Source organism: Halichoeres trimaculatus, unplaced genomic scaffold, assembly GCF_033239565.1.
Source record: "Halichoeres trimaculatus isolate MK-OKI-2021-1 unplaced genomic scaffold, fHalTri1.1 fHalTri1_scaffold_14, whole genome shotgun sequence".
NCBI lineage: Eukaryota > Metazoa > Chordata > Actinopteri > Labriformes > Labridae > Halichoeres > Halichoeres trimaculatus.
In genome coordinates, this window is record NW_027437192.1 from 13,907,439 (window position 1) to 13,933,767 (window position 26,329).

Sequence of the window (26,329 nt, forward strand, 5' to 3'; positions counted from 1 at the left end):
AAACAAGCGTGACACACCTCCAAACTGCTTAGCCACTGTTTGCTTCTAAGCCTTTCGCAAAAAAGCACTGACCGACAGGTGTTGATGACGTAATACATGCACATGGTTGTTGTTAACAAATAGCTGAACAGATCCGCCAAGTGGATCAGCACCTTTCACCCAATTTGAGTCTATCTTAAGACGATACCTGATACCAGGGTTGGATTGATGCATCCCTGGTTTTCAGCCATGTCCCTTTTTAGAGATTCCTTGAGACTCTCTGAATCTTTGTATGATGTATTGTCAGTGATGAAAATGATGAAACCCTGAAGTTATACTCTAGTATTGGTATTGGCTCCATCTATTAACATTGATTGAAGTATCAGAGCCAGTGTTAGTACTGATACCAGAATCCATTTCAACAACAGCACAGTGTTGGTGCCAGTGCAGATATTCACAACAGCATCTGACTCAGTGCCAGTATCAGTATAATGGCCATACAGGTTCTGATAACAGTATCTGTATTGAAACAAGCATCCTGAAGTGGATAGCAAGCAGATAAATCTTTCCACCTTGTGTGTAAAGGTTTCATCATGCATACTGTACGTATATGTAAACCCTTTCAGCTAATCTGGCAGCAGATCAAACAGAGCAGATGGAAGACGACGCAGAGAGAACAAGAGAATGAGAGACAGAGAGGGGGAGAGGGAGAACACCAGGGGCATACAGAAAAAGTGTGTGTGTGCGTGTGTGTGTGTGTGTGTGTGTGTGTGTGTGTGCATGTGTGGGTGTTAGTGTGAGTATGTCTAACTGAAACATGTGTATGTGTTTGTAATGATTTACATTTGTGCCTTTGTGTGTGTGTGTGTGTGTGTGTACTCCTGTCATTCACGGTGACCCGTAGCAGCAGGCATCTCTGTTATGTAATCCTCACTGTCAAACACGTTCACACACACCTCCACACTCACACACACACACACTCACACACACACACACACACACACACACACACACACACACACACGCAAACCTGCGAGAGCTTTGGAACTGCTCAGAGGTTATTCTCATGTCGCAGGGAGAAAACTCTACGTGCTATCTCAGCACAATCAAGACAAGAGCAACACTCTATCATCCTCTGGCGTGTGTATAACTCACTTGTGTAATTAATGATAGAGCTCTGAGGTTTGTTTGGATCGACACAGCTTTTAACGCAAATGATTTTTATTCACCATCCCTACTTCCTGTTGCAGATTTGATGGTTGCACAATTAAAAATGTGGCATTATGGCAGTTTTCCTGTGTATGTTTATGTAACCTCCCACACAACAGTCAACACAGCCTACAGTTATGTACAGTATTTATGTGATGCGTACAGCACGTTCCCTATCTGAGGCCATCACAATACTGTATGAAGTCCCAGCAGAGTGGAGCAGCATGGCTCCAAATTATGGCTTTAAGAAGCTGCATTCATGACCGGTTTTGGGATTTCAATGCAACAAAGACGCTTCATTTAGAGAGGGAATGATGAGAATGTGCAACGGATTGGGAGGATTTATTTACTGGAGTGTAGAACCTCTCATATGCCAAATAATTCATTTGAGCAGATAAGCCAAAAAATGGCATCTGTATATTTTTGTGTGGAAATTTACATACGAGTCCCAAAAAAAGAAAGAAAAAAGCACATTTCATTCATCTTTCCAGTATCACTATAAGAAGAATGATCAACCTTTAGTCGCCATGAACTAATATTTTAAACTTACAATAAAAACTCAACACAATGCATCTTTGGTTTTTGTAAAAAAAAGTTAAATGAAATGGTCAAATTTGTTGACGTTACTTTGCCTTGTGATGGTAATTATGGTCAAAATTAATTATCATTGCCTGATATTTCACACAAAAAAGCCATTCACATAAATAAATAAATAAATAGATTAAAAAAATGGCGGTATGCCTCTTTTCTGGGAGCTACCTGCCCTTTGGAAAGTCTGAGGTAGGGAGCACTCTTCTCAACTTTCCTTTGTGTGCATACCAAGGATGGTTACTGAATCAGGTACTTTTATAGGTACCATCTGAATTCTGTCTGTAGTACAGAGTACCGATTTACGTAAAATCAAACAGTACCATGTTTTGGTACCTAAACGCATCCTTGTGACTGTGAGGGAGCAGAGGAGTAGGCGATATTTCATACCGGATATAAATACAGCATTACAAGTTTAGATATTGTGAAATAAAGATCTTGAATTGAAAAAATTTAAGATTTTATTATTTGACAAATCAATATTTGTTACCACATAAACACACACAAAAGTACCAAGAATTAGTACAATTGAGTACCGATGCCAATTGCCAGGTACCAAGCATTGGTACGGCATCATTTCAATTGTGAAAGGTACCCTTTCCTAGTGCATACATGTAAAAATAAGGGACAGAAGAGCAGCTGCAAACAGGAAGAGCACACCTCCTTCTGTTCTGTACCCCTGGAGTTCTTTGTTGCTGCTCTCCCTGTGAAAGAGGGAAGATGTGCTCCCCCCACCTCAGGCTTTAGAACAGGGGTGGCCAACCAGTCAGAGACTAAGAGCCACAAAAATGACCGTGGTACTACAAAGAGCCACATCAAAAACACACTTCCTCTCACACATAAATGAAATGACATAAAATTGTCAAAGCGACATTTACTGTGTTTGTAAGTGTGTTTCAATTCGTACTTGGAGCCGTGTCAAAGACAAATTTCTGTTTTTACTGCAGAAGGCATAAAGTTCCATCTATCTCGATAGCTATGAGCACATTAAAGATTTAGAGAACTGATCACAACGTTGGCATCAAAATATCAACATTTTAGATTGATTGGCACACCACTACTCATAACAATATAATTATTTCTTTTAATGAATGGATCAAAGAGCCGCACACGGAAAGGCAAAGAGCCGCATGTGGCTCGCGAGCCGCAGGTTGGTCACCCCTGGAGCTCAGAGAACAGAGCCATACAGCCAAATATTAATTACTGCATGCAAATAATTAACTGTTTCTGATGGGAGTGGGCCTGACTGAAAGGATTTTATACATCTCATCCTCTGTCTAGTGTTGTACATCACTCAGGGAACTACAGGGCACTGCGCCCTGTAGCCCAAGTTCATTTTGTTCCCCCAAGTGAAGAAAAACTAGTTTAGCTCAATGAGCTGAAAGCTTGGTCCTCTTCACACATAACAGGATTGAGAAGAGGAGCATAAGAGGAGAGAGCAGTATATACTGCAGGGATACGAATAAAGAGGACATCCATCAGTAGTGCTGTTTACTGACTGTTGTGGGATGGCAGGACAGCTAGCTACACTGGATGGTACAAAAATGGTGTGAATTTAAGCCAAGCCAACCAGTTTTCTACAAAAAAAACCCTCACACACATTTTTTACAGCTTTGGTAAAAAAAAAAAAAAAAAAAGTAGAGTTATTATGCTGCTTATGTAGATCTGACCTCCAAGGAAGGGATTTATTAAATACCACTAATTAAAAAACACACCTCAGATACAACACATTTTTGAGGTGCTAACGTGTGTGTTTGTGTGTGTGTGTCTTACTGTATAACGGGCATCTACATAATCACCTGTTGGCACATGGGAAGTGTTTCTGTCTCCCAGCCAACTAGAGTGATATTCTCACTTATTACAGTGGGGATGGAGGCTGTGATTAGAGCTATCTGATCAGTTATCATATCATATGATCATTGCAAACACAGCTCAATGTGTGCGCTGCCAAGCCCAACCACTTGAAAAGCAAAGTGACAAAGTCACCAAAAAAAAAAAAAAAAACAGGAAATGCTGATGCCAAATGTTGCTTAGTGAGGGGAACAGAACAGCAACAGGAAGAAAAAGAAGAGAACAAATTTGGGGTGAAGAGGTTAAAAAGAGACAAAGTAACAGAGGAAACAAGAAGCAGAGATGGAGTAACACGCAGAGCTACGATGAGATATGGAGAGGGAATGGTAGGTGGGATAGAGTGGGTGGTCAGGGAGACCAGGGAGACAGCACTTTATCATACAGCCCAGTTGTAAAAAGCAATAAACTCGGTATAGGTCTCAGCGTAAGGACTTCCAAGGCACTGCAAAGGCCAGACCCATTCATCTCACTAAAAGCTGAAGTTGCTGAACTGGGTGAGGATCCTACTTGGGAGGGGGGCAAAGTCTTTGCCTTCATGAAATTGAGTCCACCAAAACACCTTAGAATTCAAATCATGAGACTAAAAATGAGTTGAAGACTCCTGTTCTAACATTTCATACTTTAATGTGCAATAAAAATAATTGAAAAGGTTCCTTAAACTTCTGCTAGACTGATTCAGATTTGGCTGCAAGTACTGTATCTGTCTGACCAATTATTAACAAATTATAGGAGTATTACAGAATTATTATGTTAAATTCTTGTGATAATAAAATGTTATCCAATCGAAATGAATAAAATAAAATAAGAAAATACATAAGAAAGAAGAAAAAGCCTTAAATTGCCGGACCAGTAGGTGGCAGTGTGCCCAAGTGCGTCACAACAAAGTGGCACAGGATAAAACATGCCGTCATCTCGGCAAATGTTTTCCATTGTTTCAGTAAGTACCAGGATTGCAACTTGCAAAAAATAAAATGTGACGCACGTATTTTGAGATGGGAAATTCTTTAAATATGGACGCAGCTACCTAGGTGTGTCACCTGAAAAGTCATCACTGAAATGCAAAACAGCAGGGGGCCGAATTCAGCAGATGTTTCAGGACTGCAGAAGTAAAAAAGAAAGTTCAGTAGCCTTTCTGACCGTCAAAAACGCATAAACAATTCATTTTGGAATACATTAATATAAAAAGATTACATCCTACTAGTTTCAGCCCTCAGGAGCAGGTTGTCGGCCCTGGCATTCCCTCTTTTACATCGAACATTTTAAAAGTATAAGCCTGATTTCTTATGACTGTTTTAGCATCCATTAAGGTGTGTTGTGACTGGTTTGGTGGCATTCCATACATATCAGTTTTGACAGCTAAAATAGCCAAGAAGCTGTAAAAGCAGATAATTAGTAGCTGCGTGTACAGTTGACATTTGTGTCGAGAAACTATCCAAGAACCTCGACTGACAAGAAAACTTGTGAATGATCTTATTTGCATCGCTCCTCACTCCTGTCTTCAGGTAATTATCATCCTCTGATGTGATCACCACCCACCAGTCCTCTTCTATAACTCCCATACTTTCTCATCCATCCTCCTGATTGTCTCCTCCTCGGTGCACTTACACTGGAGGTGTGATTGCATTAAGCCGCAAAAAGCGAAGGGCATCCCCGGGGCCACACTAATGCACAGAACAAAATGTACAAAGTAGTGAGTGTGAAGGAGGGCAAGATAAAGGCTGGAGTGTAAAGGGGGCATCCATTACTATAATCATTTTACCTCACTCCAAAAGGTGGCTCTTATTGTGAAAGAGAGAAGACAGAGACAGAGAGGGATAGAGAGAAGAAGAGGGATGAGTGGAGGAAAAAGCCTCTCATGGCTGTTAGTAAATCTAAAGCACAACTTCATTTTTCAACCTTTATTGCTTTCTCACGGAGCACCCAGAGCACCCACACAATAACCAAAGACATTTCTGCGGTATATTAGCGTCCCCATTGCGCGTTTGTAATATCCTTGAGGTTTCCTGAGATGTGCATTTTAGATGATAGCAATTAACGAGAGCAGTCAAAGCTCGACAGTGAACGCAGCTTTAAGCTTTATTCACTTTTCAAGTTGGAATGCACAAACCATCAATCACAAAATGCTAATCCTGCAACCTGTTTCTGCTATTAATACGATAAAAGAAAAACAGAGGCTGCACAAAAAGCAATATGTTGCTTCACGCAAACAATGAGAAGCATCTTTCAAAGCGTAGGCGGGGGACAGGGAATACCCTGAAGGTATAACAGCTAATGCAATCAGATCACTCTGGCCAATTAGCCAGCACTAGCCTCGCAAGAGATGATGTCACTCATTATTACTCATCGCTTAATGCTATGAAGCAGGAGGGAATCAACAGCAAACAAAGAAAAGAGCAACAAAAGTGGGTCGGACTGAGGAAGGACATTGGATTAATCACACCAAAGGCAGACAAGCACTCTTGTGTGAATAATGGAGCCCACACAGAGGAGGATAACACACAGCCACATGTTTCTTAAGTTCCTGAAAAACACTCTTTGTCCAACACTTCAACACAGATTCAAAAGTCAGCACACACAAAAAAATCAGCCCAATCTAAATGATACACAGCACAGAGCTTAAACACAGACACATAAATATACCCTTATTCCCACACACACATGCTCTCACTCACACACACTCACACACAGAATGTTCCAGCACATGTATGGCTCATTAGTAGTGACCTACAGCAACATGTTTTTCCATACCGATGGCAGAACTCCAGTCGATAACCCACAGCTCCACATGACATTTCACATTTCACGTACATATGCATTCAGTGTTTTATGGCGTACACAAAACAAACATGTACACGTACAGTACTCATCTACATGCAATCTACAGTACACACACACACACACACACGCATACACGCATAGCTGAGGGTATATGCTTCTGTATTAACACAACAAACATGCTGACAGGCAAGACACACAGTGCACACGGTGATGTTTATCAGGATGGAGTCATGGTACACAGCGGTGGAGCCGAGCAGACGTACGCACGCTGATTAGCTCCTATGGGGAAAGCCATCAAACCCCCATCGCTTCTTTGTACACACGCAGATGATGTGCTGAACGGTGCAGCAACTTTAGAGGACTTCCTCTGTAAGTTAAGTGTGTCTCAGTTCAGGGAATGAAGGTTAACGTACAAATTTTCCTTATAAAATAAGAAAACTGTTTTTGTTAACACCCTGATGTAACCGATATTTAGAAGAGAGGGACTGGCGATGTATTGTTTTGCTCTTTGCTGCACTTGTGGAAAAGGTTTGTGTTAGTTTCTCAAGTGTCTGGTCAACAGGTTTGACGTTTTCAAGCCCCACATAAATGAAGAGAGGCTCATTGCAATGTAGCAACTCCTCCTTCTGGAGACTCCAGCTACCTGTCAGTCCCGTGACTTGTCGGACTGAACACGCTGCCGGTGTAAGCTGACGGATGAAAGGGGACTCAGACTAAATGCAACAGACACAGATATGGGAGGTGAGCTCTGTGACCTTAGGCTTTGGCATTCCACATAGGCACCTGAAAGGACAGGGAGGTCTCAGAACGGATCCTAACACCAGATATGTCTGCAGTCCATCTCCCCTCTGTTAAGTGATGACTGGGTTTATCAACTCACAAAGTTGCGCGTTTCAGTTCAGCAAGCCTTAAGACTGATAGAAAGGTGAAGTCGCAAGACTGAGGAGTTCCCGCGCTTCTCACTCCATTGATAAGACTCTTCATTCATGTTGGGCTGTAAAACCTCAAACCTGTTGACTCCTGGTCTGGCTCCACTCATTATGTCTGTTTGTTGTTGTAGTCAAGCTAAACATGGACTGATTTTGAAATAATTTGTTTTATTTTGAAAGTCACTGGGTGTTTTAAGGTACTTTCCGGTCACAACTTCCTGTCCCAGTGGCTCTTCCCTATGCCTATGCATCACTGCTCTGCATCCAGCAAAAATAAGATGGCTGCATGCCACTTGCGACATTACGGACCAGCCACGCAGACGGACAGTGTAAGTTTGCAGATTAGCCACGTTTCCACCAAGCAGTCTGGTTCAGTTCAGTAGTTTAGCATGGTTTGGTGCAGTTAAGCCTGATCCTTTTTGGATTTCCACAGCAAAACTGTGCCCTCTTGTGGTAGGCGGCGTGTAAGCCAGATGCCGAAAGTAGCAGCTGTTAAACAATGGCCTGATACCATAGCAGCACGACACAGTTCACCCCGCTTATAAATCCAATGAAGAAGAAAAACGCGACACAGTAAACAAAGAGCACAGATGGAAGACATGCAGCATTTCGTCCTTTTTGTGATTGGCATGTAGCTCTTTGATACAAAGTGCAACCAAGCTTTGTTTCAGAGAAGTCTGTGTGCCACTGTTGCATGGTAAGTGACGATTCTTTTGACTAATCAATGGTCTACAGTGTTGTAACTCCACCTTCTGAGTGCCTCAGTCTGTCCATATGGAAGGGTAACTTTGAACAATGTGTACAGATTGCAGGGTTTCCATCCAGCATTAGTGCTCAACATGAACAGTCTGTACATGATATGTTGCTTTTTGAGTCTTATTAATTCTCAGTACCAGTAGATATCAAAGAACCAACATCAATAATGGCAAAATGGTATGCACTCATCTTTTGTGTCAACATTTGTACTAAGTCAGTTCCATAAATGTGATCTTAAAGCAGAAGGAAAGTCAGTGTTTTCAGGAAAATGTGAACTATGGCCTCTTTTTATACTGCAGCCTTTTCTTTCTTCAGTCACTTTTTCTTTTCCTCTCACATTCATACAAATTTCTTAGATGTCCTTACAAATGTCTGTAAAAAAGGGGACATGATAGGGCTTTGAGAGACATTTCAAGCAGAACGGCCTTGGTTGAAACACCCAAATACATGTGGTGTAAAAGTACTTCATTGTGCTCTTTTCTTCTCACTTGTATAGAGTAACTAGTACACACAGAATAGGCAGTCTGAGGTCGCCTCCTCATTCATTCCTCCACTCTCTTTTTCTCTTTTCTCTTTTTGGTAATTCAGAAAAAAAAAACAGCAGTCTGGATGAACTCAGTGACACTCAGCAGGGTAATTAAATGATTGTGAGTGTGCAGACAGACACAGTATGAGTGTGTGAGTTGGAGGGAGAGTTAGTGGAGACGGGGGGCATAATGAGTAAAGACAGCAAAACAAAAAGTTGGGCTGAGTGAGGGTCTCAGCAGGGGTGAGGGATGTTAGGGACACAGCAGAGAGAAAACTGTAGAAAAGACAGAAAAAAAGAGATAAATTGATGACAAACTGTGTCTGAATTAAATGAATTTTCCTCCTTCTCTGTGTTAAATACTTTTCTTTAAAGACAAAGATTCTTTATTTTCTGACACCTTCCTTCCCCATCCCTCAGTCTTTACCCCCCTTCTCTCTTCCTCCTCAATTCTGGGGCAGCTGCTGTAGCAGTTGGCAGTCTCAGGTGTGTGTGTATGTGTGTGTATGTGTGTGTATGCGTGAGTGTGTGTTTCCCTCGCTCTCCAAACCCAATTCAATCCTACTATAAGAGCGGGGGCCCGGATCAAATAAAGCAGAGCGCAGCTATTACAAGAAAACAGAGAAGGGGAAATCCATGCTCCCTCACACACACACACACACACACAAGCAGAAGGGAGACCTCTCCATTTACTCTGAATTTTTAACCCTCCCAGGTTAATTACAGGTTTCTTACTACAGAGGGATGTATGTGAAATGTAAATGCATTCTTTGTTTGTACTTTTAAGTTTCATTACTTGATGAAATGATGCAAGCCTCTGCAGCCTGATGTTGAACAAAAAGAACATATCTAATTTGCTTTATTTTGAGCATTGCACTGACGCCCCCTGGCATTGCTGGACATCTGAAGCTAATGTGAAGTTTACTATGGAGAGCATGGCTGGGTTAATTGGTAATTTGACATACTTGAGATTAGTGTGAGATGTAGCTGCAGGCTGCATTGAGTCCTACCATCAGAGAGTGGGCGGGAGTCATTTAAGTCTCAAACGAAAGAGAAAAAAAAAATCAATCTCTAAAAGTACGAGGTTAATATGGAGCTGTCAGATTTCCCCTTCAAGACATCAATACGTTTACTCTTTCTCTCTCCGCATATCAGATTTCACTGCCTTGTGCCATAATTTAATCAAAGCCGAGTGTATTTTTGCAAATGTTGCCTCAGGTTAAGTGTGAATTGGAAGTTGCTGCCCAGCAGCGATGTAAGGAAGCTAATGAACGGATCAATGTGACACTTGAAGTCAAGGAGCAGCAGGCACAGAGCTGATTCGTTCCTTATTCCTGTTAATTTTGCACAGTGCTGGTCCACTTGACTGTTTGCTTTCCTGGAGAATTATTTTCCATTAAGTATAAAAACTTCTACATTAAGAATGTCATTTGAACGATTTCACTGGGTAAAACCTTTGACCCCAGCACCACAGTCATCATCTTCTCAATCCAGGCAACTCTCTGAGCCATTTTTTCACTAAAAAGTGTTTAGAAGGCATACAATATGTAAAAATGTGTTCATGCAAGTTAATTGGGCAATTTTAGCCTGAAAAACATCACTTGGCAGCAGAGCACTAAGATAACCAACACAGATGTCTGTAGACCTCCTGACTTGTGTGACATAGTTATTAATTCATTGTTACTGAATACCAATGCTTCACTAGAAAGAATATGTGCTCTGAACAGATTCCCTTACTAATTTGGCTTCTTTTATGACAAGATTAGTCATGAAATCACCATTTCATGACTCTTGCAACATATGAAAGGTTAAAGGTAGGGTATGCAGGATTATTGGTTACGTTGGAGAGACTCAAGAGCTGTGCACCTGACTTATCATGTTAGCACAAGCTAATTACTTGGTTATTTGTCACATACCTGGTTAGCTCAAAAGTCAAATAGTGTCGCTCTTCATCCGGTGCTACTCTCCAAGTGCTCAAAAGCGAGTGAAAGTCGAGCCAACCTTCGCCCTCATTTAGTAAAAAGCTTTATCTTATTGCTGTCATGTTTCACTTTGATTGTGTTTTTCATGCTCCAAGCTATGTCTACTATCGTACCTGCTCATGATAGCTTCTTCCACTTGCTTATCAACACACAAAGTCACTTTCGCACTGGGTCTGCTGTGATTGGCTAATGTAACCATGGTTAGTCTCCACCCAGAAAACATCCTGAGACAACTGAAACATCAACATGCAGGCAAAGGAGGGGGCTCTAGGAGGACACAGACACTGACACACATGTATGGAGGCCCAGAAGTGACAATTGTGTTGGATTTTCCCTGTAAAAATTGACATTTTATTTTTTTTAGGAAAATCCTGCAGACCCTACCTTGAACATGAACACAAGTTGACTGCTTACCTTTCTGACTTAATTTTTTTTTGCACTAATAAATAAAATACTTCAGAGCATTCACATTTCAAACTGCCAATCTCGTCCTTTCTGGTTTCATGTGTTTTTTTTTATGTGATAAAGAAGTACCACAGTATATTTCAAGCTTATGTCCAGTCAAAAAAAACTTACAGAAGTTTTTAAAACTTGCATCACTGATGTAGGACCTCACATTTTGAGACAAGCAGCCCCATCTCAACAGTAAACATTGATACGAAATGTTTAATTAATGTTTTTCTGTCAAGTTAAAAGTTAGCTTTTCTCCTTGTGAACCCACTGTGCAACTCGCAGGCTTCAACATATGGCATGTGCCAAACATCTTAACACAAACATCAAATCTCAGTTAAATTGGTCCAAACACACAAAAAAGGATCCGCCCTCTTTCATCTCTGACTGACAGCCTGTGTGTGCTTCCCCCATTAACAGCCATTTTCTGACATGTGTTGATCACCACGACTTGCCGCCCGGCATCATTGTTCGAGCTCCCAGACTGTCAGCCGTCCATCTGCTCGTTCCTGGCACTTTGCAGAAAAAGGCGACTGTCAGCAGAGAGTTTTTACAAAAACAGAGAGGAAGCAGCGAGGAGGGAGGGTGTAATTTTCTTTTCGCAGAACTGACAGGTGGAGAAAGTAGGAGACGAGGAGGAGAGATGGAAGGGAAAAAGGAAAGGACTTGAAAGGCCTTTTTTTAAAAATCTGTATTTTTATCTAATTATGCACTTTCTTTGCATTTGTTTCATCTAAATCTTACATTTCCTTTCATTTTATCTCATGTCTTGTTTACACTCCTCCTTTGTGCTCCTCGCTGAATTGCTACAACCTTAATTTAATAAACTAATTAGTCTGTACTTCAAAACACATTTGTAAAGTTACAAAACGAGTCCCAGAGGTTTCACGGCAAAATCCAATGATGCTATTTGTGAGGCAAGTTTAACTATGTATCGCTGAAGGCTGGTAAACTATTAAACAGGTATGCTACAAAGAGAAAGAGAGAAGCAGAAGACTTTCTCTTTGAATTTTGTGAGTTATTGGAAGCAATTTAATCTTCTGAACGTCTGCAGTTACGTTGATCTTAGTGGTTACAGATTTTACTTTGGTTGGGTCCCTGTGACATCTCTCCCTGTAACTCGATGTCTCGTCATATATCTTCCTGAATATTTACATCCCCATTTCAGCAGAAAGAAAAGGAAGGAGGAACGTGAAGCGGGACTAGCCTCCTCACTGTTCCTCTCAGTAAGCCCCTCTTTTCATACCGCCTTCTCTCACAGCACAGAAAGAAGCTTGGACACACAGCTGTGGAGACAGAGATAAAGCACTGACAGACCAGCCTCAATAGACACAGCGGCGGGTGAGGATACAGAAAGGAGAAATGAGGGAGGAGACGAGTGGGGGGTGCACAGCTGAGTAGGGAGACATCAGTGGGAGGGTCAAAGTGGAGAATCAGAAAGTAAAGAATATAATGAAAGAGAAATCACAGGAGTGAAAAGAGAGAGGAGGAAGATCAGACAGGGCTGGGAAAGTGAAACCTCTGAGGATCAGTAACTCATAGAAACCCAAACACACACATTCAAACATCAGCTCTTCTGGTGCTCCATCACAACCATTGCACAGAATAAATGCTCAGCAGCACACGTTACACCCAGCCAGGAGTGATATTCAGTGCTGGAGTTCAAAACCTCAACGACGAGTCATACCTGAGCAGAGGAGGCAGAGCTACTCGTAGGTGGAGCCTGCTGCTCAGTTGAGAGCTGATATCCGCCTGGAGCTGCAGTTTCTGGTGTGATGTCTGGATCTCTCCACCAATGGGAGGGAAGCGTTCCAGGTGTCTGCGCCGTCTGTCCACGTCCGTCTGTCTGCAGGTGATGTCACCATTCCCTGTAGAGAAACACAGAGAAACCGTTGGGAAAATAAGCACAGTTAGCATCAATCTTCTCTGGAAATCATTATCATCTTTCCTGGTATGATCGTTGTCTTGTCTTGTTCAGTTTTCTCTGCATAACCAAAATAAAGTCAAATTGGAGAAGAAAAATGTAAAGTGTCATGAAATAAATCTAGATAAGAGATGCCAGAGCAACATTCATACGCTGTTATTCTGACTCAATTTGCTGCTATGGCATCACAACACAGTCCTGGCAGGCATGGCGTAGATTAATGTGTGTAAATATTAATATCGACACTGTGTTGACTTTGGATTCATATTTATTGCCACTGTAGTCTTGCTAAACAGTGTCCCAGACAGAATGGTCCAACCCTGTGTTCAAACTAAATAACTCATAACAATGTGTGACTGATTTCACACACCGTCTCCCTGATATTCCATGTCTCTGTCTCTCTCAGGAGTATTCAGAACAAACAGCCGTGCTATTTATACTCCGACGCCCCATCAGCATGGCAACCACGCTTTGTTTACCCGCATGAGACACTGGTTTGAGGCGTGTGTCCTCCCTGTATTTTTGAACATAGTCATTTGGAGGCATTTAGATCTCTTTCATGAGTTGGTTCGCATTCTGGTGGACGGCTTTTGACTTTGAACAAATGTTTCTGGTAAACGGAGAGATTTTATCATGAAATCCAAGCTGGTACTGACAGAAATTTCTTTTTGTTGTTTGTTTATTTGAGGCATGAGAGGAATCTAGCTTTATATTAAAAAAATGGTGCTTCTTGATTTGAATCTGTTAGTGTGCCCTATGAAGGCACACAGTTTACTTGAATCTACCATTTTATAATTGATTTAAAGAGGGAGTATTTTACTTTTTTAGCCTTTAAACTGTCCCTCTGGTACCCTTGAGAAGATCCAATGCTATTCCAAGAGTGGAGACAGATTCAGGAATTGAAAACTAGAAGGTGACACAGAGGAAATGAAATCTTGCCTTCATTTAGTAAAGACATCTAGTATTGTTCCCTTACACCCATAGTAAAAATAAGGGAAAGCATCTCACCTTCTCTTTAAACTCAGATATAATTAAATATTTCAATGTCCTTCAGCTTCTTCTCTACTCTGCAAACATCATCTGAGGAAATAAAAGCTACCCTGAAGCTTGACAACCAGGCACTGCCCAAACTTTTGTTTACGATCCTGCACCAAGTAGATCTTAATCCCAAACCTCTGTCGTGACCCTGCCTGGAGACAGCTACTGTATTCAACATCCCCTGGATGTGGGTCTGACTTTATGAGCGTGTTGCAGAGTCACTCTGTGAAAAACTGAAGTTAAGTACCTCATGATGCACAAGCACAGAGGAAAAAGGCTCAGTGTTTTCCTCATTTACAGTAACCCCGGAGGCTGTTACCATAGTGATAAAGACATGTCCCAAGGTCATGAGGCCAAACAGAGTGTTAATTTGAACCCTGAAACAAGGCATCGCCCAGGCAACTAAAAAAAAAAAAAAAATCAGGTCAGTTGTTCATGTGACAACATGGCCCCAAGCAGGGAAACTGATACTGACAGGTCCTTTTTTCCTGTTTGTACTGAGCTCATAAAACTCGAAACACACACACAAAAACACCCTCACAGTTCTAGGAAACATTTATTTAAGACTTCGGTCTTCACCAAACACACAAAGTGAAATATTTTATGGGTTTATTTCTGTTGAGTTATATCCACTACGTACTTTGTGAGATAAATTACTGCATCAATGCCATGTAGCATGGAGGGCCTGGTGTCTCCTATCATCCTTGTGACAACTTCCCATAGATTCTCTGAGGGAGTTCAGGTCCTGTTAGTTTTTAATCGAGCGGTTTTGCCACTATTCCCCTCCCCTCAAGCACCTTTGCCAGGCCACCACTGTAATTAAGACTGTGCCCCAAACCATCACTGACCATGAAAAGTTTACACAGGACATCAAGCAACTTCAAGCACTCTTTCTCCAGACCCTGTCTCCTTGTTTTCCAATTGTCAAGCAAAATAACTCATATCTGAAACGAGGACTGTGAACCACTGAGCACTAGTCAACTTCTTTTTCCCCGGGGGGTTCTCCACAGGTTAATAAAGTTGCAGACAGGGCTTCAAACAACTTCTTACCGTTGCACTGCACGTTTATTGTATGCAGGGAAAACTCAAACACTGCTCATATGTTGTTTCAGACGTTAAGACAAAAGAAAATATAACAAACACGTTGTCTGTGTGTCCTATCCAGCCCAAGAAGAGAGACCAAACTTCCTCAACGCTGACCTTACGTTACCATGGAAGTAAACATGAACAAATGTCATTTAAAGAGACACTGCTCAGTGGGGGATCATTACACCAGGTAATAAGTCCACATCCCTGGTTCAGGAGTGGATCGGCACAAGGGTCCACTTTCTGTAAAATTTCCCAAATTCTTGGACGGGTTTTGCTTGACAATCCTCTCAAGGCTGCAGTGATCCCTGTCGCTTGTTCGTCTTTTTCTCGACTTTCTCGTAATGTGTTTGGATACAGCACTCTGTGAATAGCCAGCTAGCTAGCTAGCGACACGCCACCCACTCAAGCTGCCACCCGACAGGTGACGCCCCTGCATGTAATACACATTACTTATCAGTTCACTAATCAGTTCACATTGGGGATTGAATATAAGCTGCTCACAGTGTATAAAAAACAACCACACATTCAATAGCAGACTCTGGTCTTTAAAGTCTGTGATGCAATGGACAACGCAGAAAAAAAGCAGAGACGTTCCTATATTTACACACTTTATTTTACAAAGCTTAAACCGTTAACTGTACTCACTGTCTGTACTATAAGCGTACATTTATAGCCTCATTAGCATAACAAACACTGAAACTGTCACCAGTTCTTTGAAGTTACATTTTCCCACAGGAACAGCAACATACAAAAATGCTGTGAAAGCTGTGCACCTGTGATAATAGCAATACATGTAGTGAACTTTGTGAGTTGATAAGAGACAGGGTGAGCTTATGGAACAGTGTGATCTGTTCATCAGTCTCTGAAACCGCTAATAGCTGAGCCCCCAGAACAAAATATAAAAAAACAGAGAGTGAGTTTAAAAGTGTGCTAATGTGTGGAAAGCGAGAAACACACAGCTCTGGATTATTCATACGACAACGCTCAACTCTGAACACAGAGAGCACATTTAGTTCCTTTATTTAATTCATAAAAGAAAAATTACATATATCCATCCCAGAATGATGCATCCTCTCCCCCTCTCTGCATAATGTAGGACTTGTATTGGAAGGTTCAAATCCCAGCCCACACATCAATGTATATTTTTGTAGGGCATAGTTTTCACCTGGGTTCACCTTGTCAATCTATTCCATGGAGAAACAAAAGTGGCGTACATGCTGTGAACTCCTTTTACACACAGCTTTGTAAATACACACACAAACACACACCACCGCAAGTTTTTCCTCCTAATCAGCAGCTTAGGATTCAGGTCCATGAATGTCGAACAACAATGCACTCAATAGTACGGGCAGATAAAGTGTGTGTGTGAGTGGGTAGTGTGTGTGTCACCTATGAAACAGGGCCCTGCCCCTTTCAGTCTGCTCTACTATTGGTCCCCTGCCTGCTGACCCTCTGTCACACACGTACACACACTACACACATGCACTCTTGGTGACACAGTGAGCACAGCTGTCGACAAAAAGCACACAAGCATGGATGGTGTGTGCATATGAGACTGTGTGTGTGTGTGTGTGTGTGTAATGAGAAGCAGAGCAGTATCTCTTGCAGGATTACACCCCGACCTAGCTTGTCTGGCTAATGCTTCTGTTACCATTGACACAGAATCCACACCGATAGTAGCCAGAGAGGAACAGGAGCAACTTGACTCTATTCTGAGCATGCTGTATATAACTTAGCTTTTTTGCAAAGTTATATATAAATAAGTTTACACATTTTAATGTCTGTCATGTTTATGTCAAATGAGCTTTTGTGCCCTCAAACACATATTTGTTGTGCCGTGTTTATGTAATTAAACCATTAATTTCTGTCTTCAAGAAGAGATGAGGCCACTCCGTGCTCCCTTGTGGGCCAGTTTGGCTCCCCAAACTTGTCCTTCCTTATGCTGCCTTTGTTCTTTATTTGTATCTTTGAGCGCAGATGAATAAAAATTTAATAAACAGTCAGTAAAAAGGATTGGACGAAAAGCACCAGAAGGCGGCTGGCCTCTGAAGGGAATTCCACTGAAACCCCGGCTATTCTGCAAATGATACACTCCAGCAAACAAGCTGTTTTTCTGGTTTCAAATGCGTCATCAGTGTTGGCGTCCGGACACTAAGGACAGTGGAGTGCTGAAAAGTTCTTGGATCGCACGCCGGGCTCCAGTTCACAGACCGTACACATCACGACCGGAAACTACCTGGACATCAACAGACTGCTCGCACACAGCCTAGACTTCCTCTCTGTGTTACACAAGCAATATATCTGCTCTACTTTTGGAGATCTATAACTAACAAAACTTTAGTTCTAAGATCATAAGTTTATCAAGAAACATTAAAATTCTGAAAAAGCATCTATTTGTCCGCCCATTTAGGGTCCTATTGGGTTAGAGCCCCTCCCAGCTGTCGTTGGGTACAAGGTGAGGTAAACCCTGTGTAGGTCACCAGTCTATCACAGGATTAAAATGAAGAGAAAACTGAGGCCCCGTTTACACAGAGACTCCCGCAAAGATTCTTCCTTTGCGTTTCCAAAAGCCACCCGCGTTTACATGAGGACGGCGTGAAAACGATCCGCGTTCATACGACTCCAGGAGGACAAGTTTCTTCTTCTGTTCTTTCTTTTTCTGCCGTTTTGTTGTGTGAGACGGTTGGCAATCCAACTATGACGCACATTACCGCCACCTACTGGACCGGAATGGCTCAACTGGAAATGTGGCTGCGCGCGGAGCCTTCACCTGAAACTTCGAGTGCGCATGCGGTGACGTCAGCATTTCACCCTGAGACGATCCGCTCTGTGTTTACACAAGGCTGGATGGAGGAGCGGATTCAGATCTTTCCACTCTGGGGAGCGTTTTCAAAAGTTTGCGTTCTCAATGAAAATGCAACATGGTCTCATCTAAACGGAAGGCCAAAACGCAACGAAATGTTTGCGGAATTGACAGTTTTCGGCGTCATGTAAATGGGCCTGAGACAAAGGCTGGAGAGATAAACTGTGCATGCACAGGGGAGAACATGCAGGGGTTCAAACCAGGAACCTTCTGACAGTGAGGCAGCAGCTCTAACCACTGCACCACTATGTCTGCATGGCTGGTTAGAGTAAGGGGGCAGGAAAAACCTGTATTTCCAAAAAATACATGAAGCGCGTTCTAGCTTTAAAATGAAAAAACAAAACATTAGAAGAAAAAAAGCCACAACATTACAGGAATGAAACTATGGTTTGACAAGAACAAGAAAAGTCAATTGATGCAAATGAAGTTTCAATACTATGACAAGAGGTTTAGAAACTTACAAGAATACATATACAAAAACTGAGGTTGTTTTACAACAAAATACAGTTATAATTTAATGAGAATGGAATCAAGATTTCTAAAAGAATAAAGTTTAGAGAGGATAAAAATGTAAATAGTTATTTTGTACAATTTTAGATTTTTTTTCTTTCAAATTTATGATTAAAAAAAAAATCTAAAATATTTTTTCCTCTTTAATATGTCTACAATACTGACATGGAATAAAACATCCATCCATTTGTTTGTTTTTTCCTTTATTGAGGAGGACAGGACAGTGGACAGTGGATATGAGCAGGAAACAGGGGGAGAGTGGAGAGTGACCTGCAGGAAATGGCCACAGGTTGGACTCAAATCTGGGCAGACTGCTAAAGGATTAACTTCATGGTGTGCACACTTGAAGTGCCAGGCCACATCAGCGCTCTGTTTCTGGGGTTTTGTTGTAGGAAAATTTTTGCTGAAAACACAAACAGTTAAAACTGAAATTTACATTTAAATGATTTGCCAGAACAGTTTCCTTTTACATACAAATGCAGGAAACCTCAGAATAAAACTGAATAAAGTGAGAAAAGTAAAGAGAGTGAGGGGAATAAAAGAAGACAGACACATACATGAGACTCAAAGAGAAACATGAATGCCTCCTGGTGATATAACTCACTCACTAACCTCTCAGCACTATCACTGCAGGTCAATGTTCAGTACTCTCAAAAGCTGCTTAAATGTGCTTCTGTGTACTTGATGATCACGCTTTTTCCTGCTGGTGAACACACACACACACACACACACACACACACACACACACACACACACACACACACACACACACACACACACACACACACACACACACACACACACACACACACACACACACACACACACACATATACACGTCTCTACTTCCATTCATACTGTGTGCACAATGCTGCAGCATGCCAGGCAACCTAGATAGCAGGGATAGTGGAGCAGCTAAAATAGACAGTGACACTCTGACACTGTGTACACAAAAGAGATAACGTGGGGAGATAAATGAAGATAAAACTCTGCATTGAGACATCACGGGGAACCTGCTGTCTGAGGGAAAATACAGCAGGGGTTCACTCTCTGTTCCTGCTAAGGGGTCTTTACATATCGGGGTGTGAATCCAGCATTTCCTTGAAGCTGTTACAGACATGTTTAATGCATGCCTTAAACTGTTAAAAAAGGCTGAACTGTGTGCTTTATATGGTAATTTACAAGTTCAGAGATAAAGAAGATTTAAAGAAAGTTTAGTTTAAAGAAAGAGCTACCAGCAGTCTTCAGGACAAGCATCTGCTCTCAGCCATCAAAAGACAAAGTTTATGTTGACAAAGCAAGTTTCTAAATCAAAACCAACATCTTTCTTTACTTGTTCCTTCTTTCTTCTTTCGCTTTTTGCGCCCTTTGTCATTATCCCTTCATTTTAGTGCTGGTTTTCTCCAGGGCAACACATCAAAACATAACATAACAACATCCCAGTGACACGTGACAGGCACATGGGCGAGGGGGAATAAAATACAGAGCATGAAACACCATCAGTGCCGTGTGGAAGAAAGAAAAAAAAAAGAGTAAGAAGAAAATATCACTCAAGCATTTTTCTGTGAGCACAGGATTTACCTGCAAACACACGTGTGTTAAAGAGACTGTCAGAGCATGCGCTGCAGCTGAACATCAGAGCACGAGCTGCCACCTGAGGGAGTTAGTCAGCACTGAGCAGCGCTATCGCTCAGGGCCTGGAGATGCAAAAGTTGCAGGGGGGCCGGCTTTGATCGTTCCCTGTAGACTCACACAACACTGGAATTAGGGGAAAATGCTGGGGAGGGGGTGCCCACAGGGAACACACACACAAGGACGTTCACACACAAAACTTACAACTTAAACTTCATCTTTTAAACAATCAAAAGACATATATGCAGCCCTCTCATGCATAGTAATAACACACTGCTTTTGATCTTTCAGTGGAGATAGAAAGTTGAAAAACTAGAAGATATTTATAGATTTCTCAAATGTATATCAAAGCAAAGACGACCAACCGACCAATTAAAAACAAGTATGCTAAGTGTGAAAGGATAGTAAACAGGCCTCTTCTGACAACACATGCAACGGCCACGTTACACATGTTCCTCCACCATATCAGAGCGAGCGCCCACAAGCTGCTCCTGTAACAGCAGGTTCCATCAGACCTCATTTTACTCCTTGACACAAACTTTTAGTCTCAATCGCCCCCACAGTCTCGTTCCTGTCAGAGCGCGCTGATGACAAGCCAACCTGTGCTCTTTAACTTGTCTGTCAGGCTTTCATTAGAGGAGAGAGACGTTTGCTCCTGATGGCTTAATTGCTCGTATAAGTCAAAATTAGTGTTCGCTGGAAAAATATCCTGCAGCCGTGATGGTAAGCCGATCCTGGGAGAGAGAGGCCGATGTAAAAACCAAAGTAAAACTACATACATGTACGTGGATCAAGATTGGAGATGAGTGATTAGTGGTGATTAGCAAAAACTGGGTCAAACACAAAGCTACAGGCTGGAGATTAAATCTGAAGAAGAATCAAATGCTAATTTGTCATGAGATGACCTGAAGGGAGGGACCTTGGAGATTCTTATTGTAAAGAAAGAGCTGGCTTCTCATCACACATTAGTATGCTGACACAGATTTTGTACTTAAACCAATCCCAAAAGAAAGTGGCATATTACACACAGAGAGGGGGGATGAAGTGGTAAATTTGAAAAATGAAACAAACTTTCTCTACATGGATTGTGAATAATAAGTATGATTTTCTTGCAACATGTGCTGAAGACAGTAAGGAGACTTTCCAAATCTATGGAGCTGAACCATCGCCTGCTGTATGAAACGTGAGAGCATCATTCAAATCACTCAACCTGTTGTTTCATGCAGTTCAGTTAAGATTTACTATTCCAAGTCAGACTGCTTCTGTAATAAAGCTCACAACAACCAAACACAACTGCACCCTGGGCCGAAGCAAAAAACTGAAAATGAAGACAAGCTTGTGGTAGTTTTTACCCATGTTTTATTCCTATTTTTTTGTTGCTGCATGACAGAATACACAACAGAACGTTTGTGTATCTTTTGGAGGCATGTAAGTCTCTGTGAGATCTCAATGCCCTTAGTTTTTTGTTGTAAGGTCTGGAAATTCTGCAACTCACTGCATCTTGATATCATAGCGGCCAGTTTTTTTTGAGTATTTTTAAAAAGAAATCAAAGAACAAGCTTATTTTGAAGAACTAATTTCTAATTTGGAGTGATTTCATAACTTAAAATAATTTTTGAATCATTAATTTGTGATCATTCTTTCTCTGATGTTTGAAATGAAAGATGTAAGTTTATGTCTAGGTTGTGGATGTTTGACAGGGAGCTGATGAACCAAAACTGCTGTTGCTAACAAGCTATTGTCTGTTAGATAGAATAGAATAGAATAGAATAGAATAGAATAGAATAGAATAGAACGTTATTTTTACTGTAAAAAAGTACAGCTAAATTGAAGTCACAGCAGCAATCAAGAAAACAAAAGTAAGAAAGTGTAAATAAAGTGCAAAAAGGTCCATAAGAAAATAAATGATGACAGCTTGTCCATCATTGTCCAGTTCAGCCAGCCTCCACCTCCACAGGGTCCAGGACTGAGCTTCTTCAGCAGCTTGTTTAGTTTCTGTCTCCTGGATCCTGTCTCTTCCAATGTGGCGTTGGTGTCTGATGTTAGCTCCGTTAGCCATGTCTGTGAATAGCATGATGCTACTCTGCCCTCTGGTATTCCCTCTGTTGCTGGATTAGCACAGCTAGCTTGTCCATCTCATTGGAGATAGATCTTACGTTCCCAATAATGATGGATGGAAGGACAGGTTCATGTCGTCACTTCTTAGCTCACACCTGAGAACCAGTCATCCTCACCTCTTTCTCCTCACCTTGTGGGGAGACATCAGGCCTCAGACAAGTTAGCATTGACATGCTGCAGGCTGCTAACAGCTGAGTTCACCTGTAAACAATGCGGCCATGGTTACATGTAGGATTTCCAGACAAACACAGGAGAAAAAGTAGTAAAAATATCACTGAAGCCAAAAAAAGTTTGGTGTCCATGACCAACAAATGAGCCATACAAAGTGATGATCCACTCCAAATACAAAGATTACGAAAAAGAGACGAAAAAATTACAAGAAACGGACAAAGAAGAGAGAGCTGCTGCAAAAACCAGCCATAGCCAACAGGGCGGCACCTAGCAACCCTAGGCGCCCAGCTAGCCAAAGATCTACTGTTGTTTAAATTGAAGTATATCCAAGGCCTGTCCATATTTCCATCTTTTGATATGGGCTGAGGTTTGTGCCAATGGAAACTGAATTTGAATTATTATGTTAAATTTGAAAAGCATAAAAAACTGAATCTAAATTGTGTGAGCTTAAATTGAATTTCAGAGTATCATTTTTTTAAACATAATTGACAGTTTCCAGTGGCACAAATCTCAGCTCATAGTTTGATCAATTGCTTGTTTGTTTTAGATGCAGTGAAATGATATCAAATGAAGAAGTTAGGGTAAATAGGAGATAAAGGCCACTCTCTATCATGCTCATATGCTAATAAAATGGTTAGCTTGTTATTGATTAGCAGGTTTACTATTGTCTTTTGCTCAGCTGAAAGCGTTAGCATGCTTCATTAGCTAGTAAGCTCAAGGCCACACAACACCTGACAACAGTTCTTTAACTTTGTTTTTACCTTTTAATTTAACCTATTAATCACCTATATTTATTTTACTCCTACTGAGTGTTTATCTTTTATCTATTCATTTCTTTTTAGATTATTACAACTCAATCAATTGCTGTCTCTTCGTCCTGTTATTAAGCACTTTGGGTTGCATGCTTTTATATTTAAAATTTACATAAAGTGAGTTGTTGAACTGAAGTCTGTAGATCTGCAGAGGGCAGGCTTCAGTCTAATATAACAACTTAAAAGAGATACAAAAACTCACACACATGTAGCAAAAGTTGTAAAAGTTATGTGTTAGCATTAAAATTTTCAATTTTAGGAATGATTTTTTTTGATTACACAACCAAAGCCACACACTTACTGTGTTTATTATGTTATAATGTGACACAGTCTATCTGTTGTTTGTTTTTATCATTACCATTTCTTGTGTTTGTCCAGAGAGAGACAAACGTCCAACCTGTCTGATGAGGAAGATATATTCCAGTCTTTTCTCCTCTGATTTCATTTCCTCCTCTGGCCGCTGAGGTGAGTCGACTTTAAGAAGATAACAGTTATTATAGGGTTCACAGCACGACCTTAGGAAGCCACCAGCATACGTCATGAAGCACAGCGGCTGTGGCAGCTTCCTGCTGGCAGCACAGGTGCTCACATGCACACACACAAAACACACCACACACACATCGAGCCAGAACACTGCAGGTATTCCATCTCAACCCCACTGATGCGCACAGCCATGCACAAAAAGGTGGACAAAGAAATAGAGTCACACACACACCAACACACACAAACAAGGTGCAGGTGCTCACACTGGCCCACCAGCTGTCCCTGGAGATCCTGCTACAAAGTCTGATGACCACGACAGAGAGGACAAAGGAACACAGAGGCTAAGAGAAAGAGGACTGGGCAGACGCCAGCACTGACAGGTGTGTGTACTATGTGTGTTTGAGTGTGTGTATGTGTGTGTGTGTGAGCTAATGGCTCACTTCCAACTTGCTGCACTGCCCTTAACCCAAATAAAGTCTGGTTATCTTTGTTTAACCTTGACTGTAGTGTTGTCTGCAGATTTCAGCACATATGAGAGTGTGTGTGTGTGTGTGTGTGTGTGTGTGTGTGTGTGTGTGTGTGTGTGTGTGTGTGTGTGTGTGTGTGTGTGTGTGTGTGTATGTGTGTGTGTGTGTGTGTATGTGTGTTTGCATGCTATGCAGATGCTAATCTGCACAAAAAGTTGAATCTGCATTATCATTCACAAACATGCAAAAGAAGGATTCATTTAAAATCTTCATTAAAGTCAGAGAATAAATAGTGTAAGAGCTTCATGTGACTTGAGTTTTCATCTTACGTCACTACAGCCGCATGACACATCATGAAACACTGTTATCTCTTTCCCTCTGCTACAAAAGACTGACAATCAGTTATATAACCAAGGCCACAGGGTCAAAGCTGCTAACAGAGCGTAGCCACACCCTGCCTGCCTGTTGGCATTCCATAGTGAGCCGTGCTGTCAATACCTGACAGGCAGGAGATGTGCTGCACTACTGTCCCACTCCGACACGCCTGCTGGGACCTCCCCTCTGCCTGCAGTTACACTCAAGAGAGACCAGGGAGAACGCATGCATCACATGCAGATTTTTGAAAGAGGCTTTCATTTTTCTTACTTCTTCTGATCGTTCTTTACAATGGGGCAAATTAAAAGGTGGATTCTGTGTTTTCAAGCAAGATCTGATTCAAAAACCCCATAAATGTGTTTTAAAAAGCACGGAAACTAAAAATAATTGACTTTCATAATGATTCCAATGAAGTACGAAAAATCAGGTCACTTCTTGAGAGCAATTCTTAAAAATTGTGTAGGTGGGGCATTCACAAAATGATTGACAGCTCCTTCCTTCGACTGACATCGCCCTTTTTGTGATTGACATCCCCTTCTTTTGACTGACGTCTTCATGTCTCTGCTCACAACAATGGTGCAAGACAAAACAACTGAATGGTGATCAACAAGATGCTTCGCGAACAATTTCAAAGCAGCGAGTATCCACTGATGATGGCAGAGGGGCTTTTGTTTTTTTGTTTTTTTTTTTTTTTTTAACAGCAGGGTTAACCCATGCAGAGGTGGAGCTTCAATAAATGTCAGGGTTTCAATGTACAACCCAGTGCATGGGGAGAACATAAAACACGACCAAATTCCCAGGTTTGACCAGCTGTTGTAGCCGGATGCAAAAGTTACACACACCAAACTCTTTGCTAATTGATACAAGTGGATAATAACTCACTATAATATGTAAGAGTGTTTAAGTAGCAGCTAGCTGTTAGCAAAGTGATGAGTCATGCTCATGTGACCGTCGCAGTGACATGCAGCAGAGCAAGGCTTTAGAACCACTGACCAGCTGGACAGTGACAGATGTTGAATACTGAGTGACGGATGGAGTGTACGGCCTACACCACAATGAATGATTTACAGCTAATAATAATACATCTCTTTCTCAAATTGGTGTTTTGAAAAACCCTTTTGTAGCTTCTGTCCAAAATGTTACGTTTTAGCTTCTGTCTCTTTAAAGCTCCCAGCTCTAAACCCCCTTCACTCTGATTGGCCGGCTGGCAAGAAACCAGCTGGGGGCAAAGCTATAAGCAGACCTTTGTGTTTGAGGCCCACACCTCCAGTGTGTCATAAACCAGTAAGGAGATCTTTATGTGATGTCCTCATCATTTTAGCTCTTCTCAAGAATATCTTTGAATAACTTGTGTTATTTTTTTTTTTTAGGACAGACCACTTTACGCTTGGTTCAGATGGATTCAGGGATTTCTACAGCATATGAATACGTAGAGGTTTGAAAAGCTGCACACATTGAGTAAGGACATCCAGCATTTTTACTTTATATCCATATCCAAAAAAATGAGAAAGCATTACACCCACTCTTTAAGGCAATAAATACAATGGCCTGTAATAGCTATGTGGGGTTGGCTTGTTTTTTCAATATCACAACTAAAACTAAACTGCTCCTTGCAAGACCAAAATCCCCAGCACCCTATGGCAGTTGGTGCTGATGCTAGCCAAAAACGTTACCGTGACGATTCCTGTGAATAGTTTGGGAATTCAGATTTTGAGGCACAGTATTAATAAACCAAGTTCAACACCAATGACTGTCAATTACCATCCAAAATTAGGGATCTCTGTGATTAGTTTCAGAAC

The 26,329-nt window shown here is 41.4% G+C and overlaps 1 protein-coding gene across 1 annotated transcript in view; it reads right to left on the reverse strand.

The window, feature by feature from the left end:
- The window catches only part of atxn1a (ataxin 1a), a 111,774-nt gene that overhangs the window by 67,094 nt on the left and 18,351 nt on the right, over positions 1–26,329 (reverse strand). Inside the window, exon 2 of the mRNA XM_074686757.1 lies at positions 12,736–12,916. The gene's annotated coding sequence lies outside the window, so the exon portion shown is untranslated. The remainder of the gene's footprint in view (positions 1–12,735; positions 12,917–26,329) is intronic.